This window comes from Ambystoma mexicanum, chromosome 6q (assembly GCF_040938575.1).
Source record: "Ambystoma mexicanum isolate Mex_15411 chromosome 6q, UKY_AmexF1_1, whole genome shotgun sequence".
Classification (NCBI taxonomy): Eukaryota; Metazoa; Chordata; class Amphibia; order Caudata; family Ambystomatidae; genus Ambystoma; species Ambystoma mexicanum.
Window position 1 is genome coordinate 601,664,677 of NC_090937.1, and position 6,192 is coordinate 601,670,868.

Consider the following 6,192-nt stretch of genomic DNA (forward strand, 5'->3'; position numbering starts at 1 on the left):
ACATTTTAATCAAGCCAATGGCAATGAGATGAATGAACATAACACTACGGGGTACGTTCGTTCGAAATAGATAGAAATTTAGAGATCAAGAAGATATGATTAGGTGACCTGCCCTTACCTTGACCAACAAACAGTTAGATTCTGCAAGCGGGGTAGTTAGTGGCAGGAGAACAGGGAGATGTTCACAGGTAGCACGACGAGGAGCTGACTCACAGTGGTCACAGAAGTTCTCAGGTAGCACGATCACGAGTTGACTTGCACTGCTCAAAGATGTTCTCATGATAAATATCAAGTGGTTTATAAAGAATTAGAAAAGAGGGTGTGTATGTGAATGAATGATGTGTGTATGCTGTGGTTTTATGTGCATAGCAGGGGCGCGGCCTGCTTCTGGGGAGCATGCATGGAGACACTGGGTCTGGGGAGGCCATGTGTACAATGGCCCCTGCGCGGAAGATACCTTTGAAGTGTACATGGTGTTTGGCACCTTGGCCGTTCCCACCCGCGACAGCACCCCTTGGCAGCACACATCCACTGGTGCTAACTGCCTTTGATAATGGAGGGGGGATGGATGGGCCTGAGGTGTGCAGACAAGGGCTGGAACACTGCAGAATGGAGACACACTTATGTGGATTGCAGGGGCACAGCCTGCTTCAGGGGAGCATGCCTGGAGACAAAGGGTCTGGGAAGGCCATGTGTACAATGGCCCCTGCGCGGAAGATACCTTTGAAGTGTACATGGTGTTTGGCACCTTGGCTGTTCCCACCCCCAACAGCACCCCTTGGCAGCGCACATCCACTGGTGCTAACTGCCTTTGATAATGGAGGGGGGATGGATGGGCCTGAGGTGTGCAGACAAAGCCCAGAACATTGCTGAATGAAGACACACTTGATTCACTGACAAACTGAAACAACCATTGATAAACGTTCCGTTGTGTTTTATTTTGTTCCTTATTTCGATGGCTCAAAACTACTAGACATTGTAAAGTTCCGGTTGCAGCACAGTGAGGGCAAATCCCCTGTACTGACCGCTGTCACTGGGGAAAGTTTCTCTAATGGCACCAACGACACAGGCGGGTATTACTCATCGAACGCGGTGTCCAAGCCGCCCATGAAGCCACCATGTAAACGAACGAAAGGCCACCAGCCTGTACCACCTGTGAAAAAGAAAGATAGAAACTGTTTTTAAATGAACAAGATAAGTGTATTAAACCGTAGTTGCCAGTGACAATTCTTGTATCCATTTGGCATTGTTGCCAGTACAAATTCTACCTAGACACTGTACAATACTGAACGACTATTATACGACTGTTACTATAGAATTGCAAGACTACATACGTTTGGCATTGATAGATCAAAGTTACGACAATATAGGAGACAACCATGAAATGGTAGTGGCCTAAGTGACATCACAAATAAAGTACACTTACTCGTTCGTTACTTGGATTCCGAGGGCGAACTGTTGCTCGAAGTTCTTGCATAAGGACCATCATAACCCTCAACACGGTCCGTATGAGGCAGGCTGCCCTGAAGTCTGGCAGCTTGGTAACGCATTGCGCCCATGTCTCGCCTTCTGATATGTAGGACAAGCATCCAGAGTTTTCTCGGCAGCAGCAGTTCTCCTCCTCGGTTGGCATTAGTGTGCACCGATTGCAGGTACACCAGGTGGAAACACCGTCCATACGACTAGGCTCAGGCTCTTGATCTGTTGAATCGTCCTCCCAACTGCCATCTGAAGCCCCATCGTTTGCGCATCTTTCTCTTTCGAGTAATTCCGCCTCAGAATACTCTGGCTCGTACTGGTAGGGCTGTATTGTTGCCATTATGGGGGAAACAAAAAAAGTGGAAGAAACGAGGCAAAGAATACTAAAAAAAAAGACAGTGAAAGGAATGGAAAAGAAAATCTGATGTTGTCTGTTGAGAAGCGGTCTGTTTATACTTATTGAGGAAAGAGGCGTCCTGCCATTTCCATGGAGACACGTCATTAGCTGAAGCGCAGAAAATGTTGACATGAGGCGTGCATTGGCGTTGTGAAATGGGTGGTACGCATGTAGTGATGTCAGCCTCAGGGGCGGGGGATATGTATTAGCGCCGCCAGGGTAGTCCCGCTTGGGCGATGCAGCAACTGATCAGATTTTCACAAAATGGCAGCACCCTGCTCCCTGATTTTGCATTTGTACAAAAGTGGAAAACTACGGTAAGGCACATAGGAAATGTTTGTACGATCGATCAATGTATGCTTAAAAACACATGACCGAACCCTCGGGACAATAATATTTCTGAGCGCACTATTCCTTTAAGAGGTAATCCGACAGCGCACTACATTTCAAGGGCCGTTTAGGGTTTACCAACATTTTAAGGCAGAGGTCCGTCAGTATAATTTGAAGAGTTGAGATTTATGTTGCTCATTTATTTGTGGTTGTTTATGTAGTGGTTAATGCCAAACTCCTCCAGCTTCTATGCGCCGGGCTAGGCATCGAACCATGTTGCCTGCATATTGTGGGGAGTGTGGAAAGGTAAAGAGTGGGATCAGATGGAAATTGTATGGTCTGAGTTGATTGTGAGGAATGTGTGGCACGGCGCAGTTCACAGTTAATAGCGCGTGTCCATTGAGATGTCCAGATGAAGACTGAATGCGGCAATGCAGAAGTTTTGCAGGAAAAGGCGGATGGGGATTATCAGGCACCGCCAGATGAACATACATAACACTGGGAATTTTACATAAAATGGGTTACATTCGTCTGATATTGGTATGGGTACATTTTTGCTGCACATTTATGGAGCTTTATGCACTTGGGTTGTGAGCAAAGGTAAAACAATGTCTTGGCAGGGAACGCCCATGTGTGTAAGCCCCTGCTTGTTTTGGTGGAGTTATGGGGCTATCCCAATGGAAGAAGGACCAGATACCCCACATTTACAAATGGATGGTAGCTGGGATCCCATACCTTTGGCCATTTCGGAGTCATTGGAACGGGGCCTTGACACTAACATGGCAGCAATCCAGCCTTTAAAGACTGATAGGCAGATGGTGGTGGATGGCCTTAAGGGAAAGGGGTAAAAGGCCATTGACCTTTTATCCAGACAGGTTCACACGTGAGGTAGGTGGTATTAAGTCCAGGGAGTACTTGCTTAACCCAGGAGGGGTCAGCATTCGCTGTCAACCTAGGTTCAGTAAGGTAACTTAATTAGGTTACGATTTCAGTAAGGAGCTCTTTATGGAGTTTGGGATCGCCTGTAAAATTAGCTCACCAAACCTGAAATCTGTATTATGCCAATTCAAGTATTTAATAAATATGTTACGCTATCAAAATCTGGTATTTGATAATTAAGGGTTTCAGGTGGTGCTGTTATATCACCATCAAGCCTCCCGTCCTTCTGAAGTTCAGCGATGCTGTGCCTTTTATTGCAGTAATAATAACACCTGTTATTGCAGTGCCTAGAAGAAGAGTAATCCAGAACGAGGTGCTTTTTATAGGAAGATTAGTTATTGGTAAGAGGTGGTCACACCTGACCCCTACTGGAACCTCTCCTCCTTAGTACACTCACTCCATCCAGACGCAGGTCCTGTTACGAGACTGAGACCATAGTCGTATTTTTACACAATGTTGCCTTAATGAAGGGTTGGGTATCGATGACCTGGTCATGCTAGCTTCTTGTTCCTCGGATTGAGTTAGAGACCTTCAGTAGGGAGTCACATGACACGACGGCCTCAACGGCCTCGACACACTGGAAGTCACACCTCCTTGAGAAAATCTCTGTGGTTAGGAATCACTAGGCTGGGCAGAATCGACCATCACAAAGGCTTGCTCTGGCTTCTTTCAGCCACTGTTCTCCAATGTAACTGCCCAGCCAGGGCAGCCTCCCCTCTCCTGCCCGACTCGGGATCCCACTCAGGGCCGTCACAAGAGGGATGCAGGGGGGGGCAAACTGCCCCGGGCCTCCCGCTTGCTGGGGGCCTCGCGGCCCCCTCTCCTAGGTGGGAGGCAGCACAGTCTCCCGTGTCCTTTATTCACACGGGGGACTGTGCTGCCCCTGCAATGATTTTGCTGTTTCTTGTGAAGCCGTTTGGCTCCGCAACAAACAGCAAAATAATGGGAGACAGCAGGGCTCAGAAGTGAGCTCTGCTGCCTCCCGTCATTCAGCTGAAAACGTGGACATGCTGAATGACAGTCAGTGTGTTCACGTTGCTCAGCGTGACCACACTGACTGACAGGAGAGGAGTTCTCTCTTGTCAGTCAGTGTGTTCATGTTGTCAGTGTGACCACGCTGACTGATGGGAGAGGAGTTCTCTCTCGTCAGTCAGTGTGTTCACGTTGCTCAGCATGACCATGCTGACTGACAGGAGAGGAGTTCTCTCTTGTCAGTCAGTGTGTTATGTTGTCAGTGTGACCACGCTGACTGATGGGAGAGGAGTTCTCTCTTGTCAGTCAGTGTGTTCACGTTGCTCAGCATGACCACGCTGACTGACAGGAGAGGACTCCTCTCCTGTCAGTCAGTGTGTTCACGTTGCTCAGCGTGACCACGCTGACAGATTGGAGAGGAGTTCTCTCTTGTCAGTCAGTGTGTTCACTTTGCTCAACATGACCATGCTGACTGACAGGAGAGGAGTTCTCTCTTGTCAGTCAGTGTGTTCATGTTGTCAGTGTGACCACGCTGACTGATGGGAGAGGACTCCTCTCCTGTCAGTCAGTGTGTTCATGTCAGCGCGATCATGCTGACTGATTGGAGAGGAGTTCTCTCTTGTCAATCAGTGTGTTCACGTTGCTCAGCATGACCACGCTGACTGACAGGAGAGGAGTTCTCCTGTCAGTCAGTGTGTTCATGTTGATCAGAGAGGACTCCTCGCTTGTCAATCAGTGTGTTCACGTTGCTCAGCGTGACCGCGCTGACTGATGGGAGAGGAGTTCTCTCTTGTCAGTCAGTGTCTTCACGTTGCTCAGCGTGACCACGCTGCCTGATGGGAGAGGAGTTCTCTGTTGTCAGTCAGTGTGTCCACATTGCTCAGCGTGACCACGCTGACAGATTGGAGAGGAGTTCTCTCTTGTCAGTCAGTGTGTTCACTTTGCTCAACATGACCACACTGACTGACAGGAGAGGAGTTCTCTCTTGTCAGTCAGTGTGTTCATGTTGTCAGTGTGACCACGCTGACTGATGGGAGAGGAGTTCTCTCTTGTAGGTCAGTGTGTTCATGTTGTCAGTGTGACCACACTGACTGATGGGAGAGGACTCCTCTCCTGTCAGTCAGTGTGTTCATGTCAGCGCGATCATGCTGACTGATTGGAGAGGAGTTCTCTCTTGTCAGTCAGTGTGTTCACGTTGCTCAGCATGACCACGCTGACTGACAGGAGAGGAGTTCTCCTGTCAGTCAGTGTGTTCATGTTGATTAGAGAGGACTCCTCGCTTGTCAATCAGTGTGTTCACGTTGCTCAGCGTGACCGCGCTGACTGATGGGAGAGGAGTTCTCTCTTGTCAGTCAGTGTGTTCACGTTGCTCAGCGTGACCACGCTGCCTGCTGGGAGAGGAGTTCTCTCTTGTCAGTCATTGTGTCCACATTGCTCAGCGTGACCACGCTAACTGAAGGGAGACGAGTTCTCTCTTGTCAGGCAGCATGTCTACGTGTCGGCTGCGTGGATGCTTTTTAAGGGTGCATGGAGGTAAGGTAAGTGTTTTTTATTTTAAATTAAAAGTGTATATGTGTATTTAAATTAAATTAGTATGTATATGTGTATGTATGTATGAATGCATGCGTGCATGTTGATGTTTGTGTCAATGCTGTGTTTGGTTTTATGTATACATGCATGTATGGAGTTGTGTAACTGGTGGTTGAATGCATGGGTGAAAGTGTTTTTTTGTGAGTGTGTGTCCAGCACCACCCCTAAATGTAACCGCCCTGGGGGCCACTTCATTAAGGGGAGGGCTTATGGCATCAGAGGTGCACCTAGGCTAAAATGTCAGGGGGGAAAGGGGACTAATACTTCAAATGTTGGGAGAGGTACTAACGTCAGTAGCTGTGAGGAAGGGGCAAACTTCCTTGTGTGGGGGCACCTAAAATCTTTCCACTTTTCGAATGAGACTATTCTGGTAAAGCTTCAATGTTACAAGCAGCTACCTCTTGCCTTCATTTCTGAAACATCACACTTAAGGACTGCTGTGAGAATGAGATGTCTCATGTCACCACTTCCCTTCTAATCACTCC